The following is an 11,290-nucleotide window of genomic DNA, read 5'->3' on the forward strand; positions in this document are numbered from 1 at the left end:
CTCCTTCTGATTCCGGCTCTGACCTCTGATACTGATTCTGGCTCTGACTACTCATACTGATTCTGGCTCTGACTTCTCAGTCTGATTCTTGCTCTGACCTCTCAGTCTGATTCTGGCTCTGACCTCTTTGTCTGATTATGGCTCTGACCTCTCCTACGGATTCCGGCTCTGACCTCTCCTACTGATTCCGGCTCTGATTTCTTAGTCTGATTCCGGCTCTGACCTCTCAGTCTGATTCCAGCTCTGACCTCTCAGTCTGATTCTGGTTCTGACCTTTCAGTCTGATTCCGGCTTTGACCTCTCCTACTGATTACGGCTCTGACCTCTAATACTGATTCCGGCTCTGACCTCTTAGTCTGATTCCGGCTCAGACCTCTCAGTCTGATTCCCGCTCTGACCGCTCAGTCTGATTCCGTCTCTGACCTCTCAGTCTGATTCCAGGTCTGACCTCTTAGTCTGATTCCGGCTCTGGCCTCTCCTACTGATTCCGGCTCTGACCTCTCAGTCTTATTCTGGCTCTGACCTCTCAGTCTGTTTCCGGCTCTGACCCCTCAAAATGATTCTGGCTCTGACCTCTTGTACTGATTCTGGCTCTGACCTCTCAGTCTGATTCCGGCTCTGACCTCTCAGTCTGATTCTGGCTCTGACCTCTCAGTCTGATTCCGGCTCTGACCTCTCATACTGATTACGGCTCTGACCTCTAATACTGATTCCGGCTCTGATTTCTTAGTCTGATTCCGGCTCTGACCTCTCAGTCTGATTCCAGCTCTGACCTCTCAGTCTGATTCTGGTTCTGACCTTTCAGTCTGATTCCGGCTTTGACCTCTCCTACTGATTACGGCTCTGACCTCTAATACTGATTCCGGCTCTGACCTCTTAGTCTGATTCCGGCTCAGACCTCTCAGTCTGATTCCCGCTCTGACCGCTCAGTCTGATTCCGTCTCTGACCTCTCAGTCTGATTCCAGGTCTGACCTCTTAGTCTGATTCCGGCTCTGGCCTCTCCTACTGATTCCGGCTCTGACCTCTCAGTCTTATTCTGGCTCTGACCTCTCAGTCTGTTTCCGGCTCTGACCTCTCAAAATGATTCTGGCTCTGACCTCTTGTACTGATTCTGGCTCTGACCTCTCAGTCTGATTCCGGCTCTGACCTCTCAGTCTGATTCTGGCTCTGACCTCTCAGTCTGATTCCGGCTCTGACCTCTCATACTGATTCTGGCTAGGACCTCTCAGCCTGATTCTGGCTCTGACCTCTCATACTGATTCTGGCACGGACTTCTCAGTCTGATTCTTGCCCTGATTCTCAGTCTGATTCTGGCTCTGACCTCTCATTCCGATTCTGGTTTTGACCTCTCAGTCTAATTCTGGCTCTGACCTCTCAGTCTGATTCTGGCTTTGACCTCTCAGTCTGATTCTGGCTCTGACCTCTTATACTGATTCTTACTCTGACCTCTCTGTCTTATTCTTGCTCTGACCTCTCATTCTGATTCTGGCTCTGACCTCTCAGTCTGATTCGGGCACTGACCTCTCATACTGATTCTGGCTCTGACCTCTCAGTCTTATTCCGGCACTGACCTCTCAGTCTGATTCCAGCTCTGACCTTTCATACTGATTCCAGCTCTAACCTCTCAGTCTGATTCTGGCTCTGACCTTTCAGTCTGATTCTGGCTCTGACTTCTCAGTCTGATTCTGGCTCTGACCTCTCAGTCTGATTTCGGCTCTGACATCTCAGCCTAAATCTGGCTCTGACCTCTCAGTCTGATTCCAGCTCTGACCTCTTAGTCTGATTCTGGCTCTGACCTCTCCGTCTGATTCCAGCTCTGACCTGTCATACTGATTCTGGCTCTAACCTCTCAGTCTGTTTCTGGCTCTGACCTTTCAGTCTTGATTCCGGCTCTGACTTTTCAGTCTGATTCTGGCTCTGACCTCTCAGTCTGATTTCGGCTCTGACATCTCAGCCTAAATCTGGCTCTGACCTCTCAGTCTGATTCCAGCTCTGACCTCTTAGTCTGATTCCGGCTTTGACCAGTCATACTGATTCTGGCTCTAACCTCTCAGGCTGATTCCTGCTTTGAACTCTCAGTCTGATTCCGGCTCTTACCTTTCAGTCTGAATCTGGCTCTGACCTCTCATTCTGATTCTGGCTCTGACCTCTTGTACTGATTCTGGCTCTGACATCTCAGTCTGATTCCGGCTCTGACCTCTCAGTCTGATTCCGGCTCTGACCCCTCAATATGATTCTGGCTCTGACCTCTTGTACTGATTCTGGCTCTGACCTCTCAGTCTGATTCCGGCTCTGACCTCTCATAACTGATTCTGGCTCGGACCTCTCAGCCGGATTCTGGCTCTGACCTCTCATACTGATTCTGGCTCTGACTTCTCAGTCTGATTCCGGCTCTGACCTCTCAGCCTGATTCCGGGTCTGACCTCTTAGTCTGATTCCAGCTCTGACCTCTCAGTCTGATTCTGGTTTTGACCTCTCAGTCTGATTCTGGCTCTGACCTCTCAGTCTGTTTCCGGCTCTGACCTCTCATACTGATTCTGGCTCTGACTTCTCAGTCTGATTCCGGCTCTGACCTCTCAGCCTGATTCCAGGTCTGACCTCTTAGTCTGATTCAGCTCTGACCTCTCAGTCTGATTCTGGTTTTGACCTCTCAGTCTGATTCTGGCTCTAACCTCTCAGTCTGTTTCCGGCTCTGACCTCTCAGTCTGATTCTTGCTCTGATTTCTCATTCTGATTCTGGCTCTGACCTCTCAGTCTGATTCTTGTTCTGACCTCTCAGTCTGATTCCGGCTCTGACCTCTCCGACTGATTACGGCTCTGACCTCTCCTACTGATTCCGGCTCTGACCACTTAGTCTGATTCCGGCTCTGACCGCTCAGTCTGATTCCGGGTCTGACCTCTCAGTCTGATGCTGTTTCTGACCTCTCAGTCTGATTCCGGCTCTGACCTCTCCTACTGATTACGGCTCTGACCTCTTATACTGATTCCGGCTCTGACCTCTTAGTCTGATTCCTGGCTCCGACCTCTCAGTCTTATTCTGGCTCTGACCCATTCAGTCTGATTCCAGCTCTGACCTCTTAGTCTGATTCCGGATCTGGCCTCTCCTACTGATTCCGGCTCTGACCTCTCAGTCTGATTCTGGCTCTGACCTCTCAGTCTGATTCTTGCTCTGACCTCTCATTCTGATTCTGGCTCTGACCTCTCAGTCTGATTCGGGCTCTGACCTCTCATACGGATTCTGGCTCTGACCTCTTAGTCTGACTCCGACTCTGACCTCTCAGTCTTATTCTGGCTCTGACCTCTCGTCTGATTCCAGCTCTGACCTGTCATACTGATTCTGGCTCTAACCTCTCAGTCTGATTCTAGCTCTGACCTTTCAGTCTGATTCCGGCTCTGACTTCTCAGTCTGATTCTGGCTCTGACCTCTAAGTCTGTTTCCGGCTCTGACCTCTCAGTCTGATTCTTGCTCTGACCTCTCATTCTGATTCTGGCTCTGACCTCTCAGTCTGATTCAGGCTCTGACCTCTCATACGGATTCTGGCTCTGACCTCTCAGTCTGACTCCGACTCTGACCTCTCAGTCTCATTCCAGCTCTGACCTCTCCGTCTGATTCCAGCTCTGACCTGTCATACTGATTCTGGCTCTAACCTCTCAGTCTGATTCTAGCTCTGACCTTTCAGTCTGATTCCGGCTCTGACTTCTCAGTCTGATTCTGGCTCTGACCTCTCAGTCTGATTTCGGCTCTGACATCTCAGCCTAAATCTGGGTCTGACCTCTCAGTCTGATTCCAGCTCTGACCTCTTAGTCTGATTCCGGCTCTGACCTCTCCTACTTATTCCGGCTCTGACCTCTCAGTCTGATTCCGGCTCTGACCTCTCAGTCTGTTTCCGTCTCTGACCTCTCCTACTGATTCCGGCTCTGACCTCTCCTACTAATTCCAGCTCTGACCTACCAGTCTGATTCCCGCTCTGACCTCTCATTCTGATTCTGGCTCTGACCTCTCAGTCTGATTCTGGCTCTGACTTCGCAGTCTGATTCTGGCTTTGACCTCTCAGTCTGATTCTGGCTCTGACCTCTTATACTGATTCTTTCTCTGACCTCTCTGTCTTATTCTGGCTCTGACCTCTCAGTCTGATTCTGGCTCTGACCTCTCCTACTGATTCCGACTCTGACCTCTCAGTCTGATTCTGGCTCTGACCTCTCGGTCTGATTTCGGCTCTGACATCTTAGCCTGATTCTGGCTCTGACCTCTCATACTGATTCCGGCTCTGACCTCTCACTCGTATTCTGGCTGTGACCTCTCATACTGATTCTGGCTTCGACTTCTCCGACTGATTCTTGCACTGACTTCTCAGTCTGATTCTGGCTCTGACCTCTCAGTCTGATATCGGCTCTGACCTCTCAGTTTGATTCCGGCTCTAACCTCTCAGTCTGATTCCGGCTCTGACCTCTCCTACTGATTCCGGCTCTGACCTCTCCTACTGATTCCAGCTCTGACCTCCCAGTCTGATTCCGGCTCAGACCTCTCATTCTGATTCTGGCTCTGACCTCTCAGTCTGATTCTGGCTCTGACTTCTCAGTCTGATTCCGGCTCTGACCTCTCAGTCTGATTCCGGCTCTGACCTCTCACACTGATTCCGGCTCTGACCTCTCAGTCTGATTCCGGCTCTGACCTCTCAATCTGATTCCGGCTCTGACCTCTCAGTCTGATTCCAGCTCTGACCTCTTATTCTGATTCTGGCTCTGGCCTCTCCTACTGATTCCGGCTCTGACCTCTCAGTCTTATTCTGGCTCTGACCTCTCAGTCTGATTCCGGCTCTGACCTCTCATACTGATTCTTGCTCTGACCTCTCAGTCTGATTCCGGCTCTGACCTCTCCGTCTGATTCCAGCTCTGACCTGTCATACTGATTCTGGCTCTAACCTCTCAGTCTGATTCTAGCTCTGACCTTTCAGTCTGATTCCGGCTCTGACTTCTCAGTCTGATTCTGGCTCTGACCTCTCAGTCTGATTTCGGCTCTGACATCTCAGCCTAAATCTGGGTCTGACCTCTCAGTCTGATTCCAGCTCTGACCTCTTAGTCTGATTCCGGCTCTGACCTCTCCTACTTATTCCGGCTCTGACCTCTCAGTCTGATTCCGGCTCTGACCTCTCAGTCTGTTTCCGTCTCTGACCTCTCCTACTGATTCCGGCTCTGACCTCTCCTACTAATTCCAGCTCTGACCTACCAGTCTGATTCCCGCTCTGACCTCTCATTCTGATTCTGGCTCTGACCTCTCAGTCTGATTCTGGCTCTGACTTCGCAGTCTGATTCTGGCTTTGACCTCTCAGTCTGATTCTGGCTCTGACCTCTTATACTGATTCTTTCTCTGACCTCTCTGTCTTATTCTGGCTCTGACCTCTCAGTCTGATTCTGGCTCTGACCTCTCCTACTGATTCCGACTCTGACCTCTCAGTCTGATTCTGGCTCTGACCTCTCGGTCTGATTTCGGCTCTGACATCTTAGCCTGATTCTGGCTCTGACCTCTCATACTGATTCCGGCTCTGACCTCTCACTCGTATTCTGGCTGTGACCTCTCATACTGATTCTGGCTTCGACTTCTCCGACTGATTCTTGCACTGACTTCTCAGTCTGATTCTGGCTCTGACCTCTCAGTCTGATATCGGCTCTGACCTCTCAGTTTGATTCCGGCTCTAACCTCTCAGTCTGATTCCGGCTCTGACCTCTCCTACTGATTCCGGCTCTGACCTCTCCTACTGATTCCAGCTCTGACCTCCCAGTCTGATTCCGGCTCAGACCTCTCATTCTGATTCTGGCTCTGACTTCTTAGTCTGATTCAAGCCCTGACCTCTCAGTATGATTCCGGCTCTGACCTCTCATACTGATTCCGGCTCTGACCTCTCAGTCTGATTCCGGCTCTGACCTCTCAGTCTGATTCCGGCTCTGACCTCTCAGTCTGATTCCAGCTCTGACCTCTTAGTCTGATTCCGGCTCTGGCCTCTCCTACTAATTCCGGCTCTGACCTCTCAGTCTTATTCTGGCTCTGACCTCTCAGTCTGATTCCGGCTCTGACCTCTCAGTCTGATTCCGGCTCTGACCAGTCATACTGATTCTTGCTCGAACCTCTCAGTCTGATTCCGGCTCTGACTTCTCAGTCTGATTCTGGCTCCGACCTCTCAGTCTGATTCTGGCTCTGACCTCTCAGTCTGATTCCGGCTCTGACCTCTCAGTCTGATTCTGGCTCCGACTTCTCAGTCTGATTCTGGCTCTGACCTCTCAGTCTGATTCCGACTCTGACTTCTCATACTGATTCCGGCTCTGACCTCTCAGTCTGATTCCGGCTCTGACCTCTCAGTCTGATTCCGGCTCTGACCTCTCAATCTGATTCCAGCTCTGACCTCTTAGTCTGATTCCGGCTCTGGCCTCTCCTACTGATTCCGGCTCTGACCTCTCAGTCTTATTCTGGCTCTGACCTCTCAGTCTGATTCCGGCTCTGACCTCTCATACTGATTCTTGCTCTGACCTCTCAGTCTGATTCTGGCTCTGACCTCTTAGTCTGATTCAAGCCCTGACCTCTCAGTCTGATTCCGGCTCTGACCTCTCATACTGATTCCGGCTCTGACCTCTCAGTCTGATTCCGGCTCTGACCTCTCATACTGATTCCGGCTCTGACCTCTCAGTCTGATTCCGGCTCTGACCTCTCAGTCTGATGCTGTTTCTGACCTCTCAGTCTGATTCCGGCTCTGACCTCTCAGTCTGATGCTGTTTCTGACCTCTCAGTCTGATTCCGGCTCTGACCTCTCAGTCTGATGCTGTTTCTGACCTCTCAGTCTGATTCCGGCTCTTACCTCTCATACTGATTCTGGCTTGGACCTCTCAGCCTGATTCTGGCTCTGACCTCTCATACTGATTCTGTCTCTGACTTCTCAGTCTGATTCCGGCTCTGACTTCTCAGCCTGATTCCGGCTCTGACCTCTTAGTCTGATTCCGGCTCTCACCTCTCCTACTGATTCCGGCTCTGACCTCTCAGTCTGATTCCGGGTCTGACCTCTTAGTCTGATTCCAGCTCTGACCTCTCAGTCTGATTCTTGCTCTGACCTCTCATTCTGATTCTGGCTCTGAACTCTTAGTCTGATTCGGGCTCTGACCTCTCATACGGATTCTGGCTCTGACCTCTCAGTCTGACTCCGACTCTGACCTCTCAGTCTTATTCCGGCTCTAACCTCTCAGTCTGATTCTAGCTCTGACCTTTCAGTCTGATTCCTGCTCTGACTTCTCAGTCTGATTCTGGCTCTGACCTCTCAGTCTGATTTCGGCTCTGACATCTCAGCCTAAATCTTTTTTTTCTATTCAAAGGTTTATTGGTATTTTCAAAACATTTGTAAAAGAACAAAGTAGATCACAAAGCATCTAAATATACAGTTGTGTAAGTGACACAATTCCTTGTCAGTAATACAAGCATTTTCAAGCGAAAAGTCCATTGTGAAATAAGCAAATGAAACAGTGAAAGACGTCAATCAGAGAATGACGCCCAGTAGTTGTCAAGTTGTCAATACAGAATGCAATACCACATAACAAATAATGACCATGTGTAATTAGATATAACAACAGTAGAAGGATTGCGTCGGAGACCTGTCGGAAAAAGTGAAACCTTGTGAACTACATGTAAGAAAGAGACGAGGATGAAGAGGGAGGGAAGAGGAGTAGAAATAATCTTAGAAGGACAAAAATAAAAGGGGGCAAGGGAAGAAAGAACTAAGAGGAAGAAGAGCATTTAGAAACCATGAGGCATACAATCAGCAAAGCTCAATGCTTGTGGAGGATCCAGGGAGTCCACGTCTTCACAAAACGGTCATCTCAGCCTAAATCTGGGTCTGACCTCTCAGTCTGATTTCAGCTCTGACCTCTTAGTCTGATTCCGGCTCTGACCTCTCAGTCTGATTCCGGCTCTGACCTCTCAGTCTGATTCCGGCTCTGACCTCTTAGTCTGATTCCGGCTCTGACCTCTTAGTCTGATTCCAGCTCCTACCTCTCAGTCTGATTCTGGTTTTGACCTCTCAGTCTGATTCTGGCTCTGACCTCTCAGTCTGATTCTGGCTTTGACCTCTCAGTCTGATTCTGGCTCTGACCTCTTATACTGATTCTTTCTCTGACCTCTCTGACTTATTCTGGCTCTGACATCTCAGTCTGTTTCCGGCTCTGACCTCTCATTCTGATTCTGGCTCTGACCTCTCAGTCTGATTCCGGCTCTGACCTCTCATACTGATTCTGGCTCTGACCTCTCAGTCTGACTCCGACTCTGACCTCTCAGTCTTATTCCGGCTCTGAACTCTCAGTCTGATTCCAGCTCTGACCTGTCATACTGATTCTGGCTCTAACCTCTCAGTCTTATTCTGGCTCTGACTTTTTAGTCTGATTCCGGCTCTGACTTCTCAGTTTGATTCTGGCTCAGACCTCTCAGTCTGATTCCGGCTCTGACCTCTCAGTCTGATTTCGGTTCTGACCTCTCAGTCTGATTCCGACTCTGACCTCTCAGTCTGATTCTTGCTCTGACCTCTCAGTCTGATTCTGGCTCTGACCTCTCTGTCTGATTCCGACTCTGACCTCTCAGTCTGATTCTTGCTCTGACCTCTCAGTCTGATTCTGGCTCTGACCTCTCTGTCTGATTCCGGCTCTGACCACTCAGTCTGATTCTGGCTCTATCCTCTCAGTCTGATTCTGGCTCGGACCTCTCAGTCTGATTCCGGCTCTGACCTCTTATACTGATTCATTCTCTGACCTCTCTGTCTTATTCTGGCTCTGACCTCTCAGTCTGATTCTGGCTCTGACCTCTCAGTCTGATTCCGGCTTTGACCTCTCATACTGATTCTGGCTCGGACCTCTCAGCCTGATGCTGGCTCTGACCTCTTATACTGATTCTGGCTCTGACCTCTCAGTCTGATTCCGGCTCTGACCTCTCCTACTGATTCCGGCTCTGACCTCTCAGTCTGATTCCGGCTCTGTCCTCTCCTACTGATTCCGGCTCTGACCTCTCCTACTAATTCCAGCTCTGACCTCCCAGTCTGATTCCCGCTCTGACCTCTCATTCTGATTCTGGCTCTGACCTCTCAGTCTGATTCTGGCTCTGACCTCTCAGTCTGATTCTGGCTCTGACCTCTCGGTCTGATTTCGGCTCTGACATCTCAGCCTGATTCTGGCTCTGACCTCTCATACTGATTCCGGCTCTGACCTCTCACTCTTATTTTGGCTGTGACCTCTCATACTAATTCTGGCTTTGACTTCTCCGACTGATTCTTGCGCTGACTTCTCAGTCTGATTTTAGCTCTGACCTCTCAGTCTGATTCCGGCTCTGACCTCTCAGTCTGATGCTGTTTCTGACCTCTCAGTCTGATTCCGGCTCTGACCTCTCCTACTGATTACGGCTCTGACCTCTTATACTGATTCCGGCTCTGACCTCTTAGTCTGATTCCGGCTCCGACCTCTCAGTCTGATTCCGACTCTGACCACTCAGTCTGATTCCAGCTCTGACCTCTTAGTCTGATTCCGGATCTGGCCTCTCCTACTGATTCCGGCTCTGACCTCTCAGTCTTATTCTGGCTCTGACCTCTTGTACTGATTCCGGCTCTGACCTCAGTGTCTTATTCCAGCTCTGACTTCTTAGTCTGATTCCGGCTCTGACCTCTCAGTCTGATTCTGGCTCTGACCTCTCAGTCTGATTCCGGCTTTGACCTCTCATACTGATTCTGGCTTGGACCTCTCAGCCTGATTCTGGCTCTGACCTCTCATACTGATTCTGGCTCTGACTTCTCAGTCGGATTCCGGCTCTGACTTCTCAGCCTGATTCCGGCTCTGACCTCTTAGTTTGATTCCGGCTCTCACCTCTCCTACTGATTCCGGCTCTGACCTCTCAGTCTGATTCCGGGTCTGACCTCTTAGACTGATTCCAGCTCTGACCTCTCAGTCTGATTCTGGTTTTGACCTCTCAGTCTGATTCTTGCTCTGACCTCTCATTCTGATTCTGGCTCTAACCTCTTAGTCTGATTCGGGCTCTGACCTCTCATACGGATTCTGGCTCTGACCTCTCAGTCTGACTCTGATTCTGACCTCTCAGTCTTATTCCGGCTCTGACCTCTCCGTCTGATTCCAGCTCTGACCTGTCACACTGATTCTGGCTCTAACCTCTCAGTCTGATTCTAGCTCTGACCTTTCAGTCTGATTCCGGCTCTGACTTCTCAGTCTGATTCTGGCTCTGACCTCTCAGTCTGATTTCGGCTCTGACATCTCAGCCTAAATCTGGGTCTGACCTCTCAGTCTGATTTCAGCTCTGACCTCTTAGTCTGATTCCGGCTCTAACCTCTCCTACTGATTCCGGCTCTGACCTCTCAGTCTGATTCCGGCTCTGACCTCTTAGTCTGATTCCAGCTCCTACCTCTCAGTCTGATTCTGGTTTTGACCTCTCAGTCTGATTCTGGCTCTGACCTCTCATTCTGATTCTGGCTTTGACCTCTCAGTCTGATTCTGGCTCTGACCTCTTACACTGATCCTTTCTCTGACCTCTCTGACTTATTCTGGCTCTGACACCTAAGTCTGTTTCCGGCTCTGACCTCTCATTCTGATTCTGGCTCTGACCTCTCAGTCTGATTCCGGCTCTGACCTCTAAGTCTTATTCCGGCTCTGAACTCTCAGTCTGATTCCAGCTCTGACCTGTCATACTGATTTTGGCTCTAACCTCTCAGTCTTATTCTGGCTCTGACTTTTCAGTCTGATTCCGGCTCTGACTTCTCAGTTTGATTCTGGCTCAGACCTCTCAGTCTGATTCCGGCTCTGACCTCTCAGTCTGATTTCGGTTCTGACCTCTCAGCCTGATTCCGGCTCTGACCTCTCCTACTGATTCCGACTCTGACCTCTTAGTCTGATTCCGGCTCAGACCTCTCAGTCTGATTCCCGCTCTAACCTCTCAGTCTGATTCCGGCTCTGACCTCTCAGTCTGATTCCAGCTCTGACCTCTTAGTCTGATTCCGGCTCTGGCCTATCCTACTGATTCCGGCTCCTACCTCTCAATCTTATTCTGGCTCTGACCTCTCAGTCTGATTCCGGCTCTGACCCCTCAAAATGATTCTGGCTCTGACCTCTTGTACTGATTCTGGCTCTGACCTCTCAGTCTGATTCCGGCTCTGACCTCTTAGTCTGATTCCGGCTCTGACCTCTCAGTCTGATTCTGGCTCTGACCTCTCAGTCTGATTCGGGCTCTGACCTCTCATACTGATTCTGGCTCTAACCTCTCAGTCT

This window comes from Leptodactylus fuscus, chromosome 10, assembly GCF_031893055.1.
Source record: "Leptodactylus fuscus isolate aLepFus1 chromosome 10, aLepFus1.hap2, whole genome shotgun sequence".
Taxonomy (NCBI): domain Eukaryota; kingdom Metazoa; phylum Chordata; class Amphibia; order Anura; family Leptodactylidae; genus Leptodactylus; species Leptodactylus fuscus.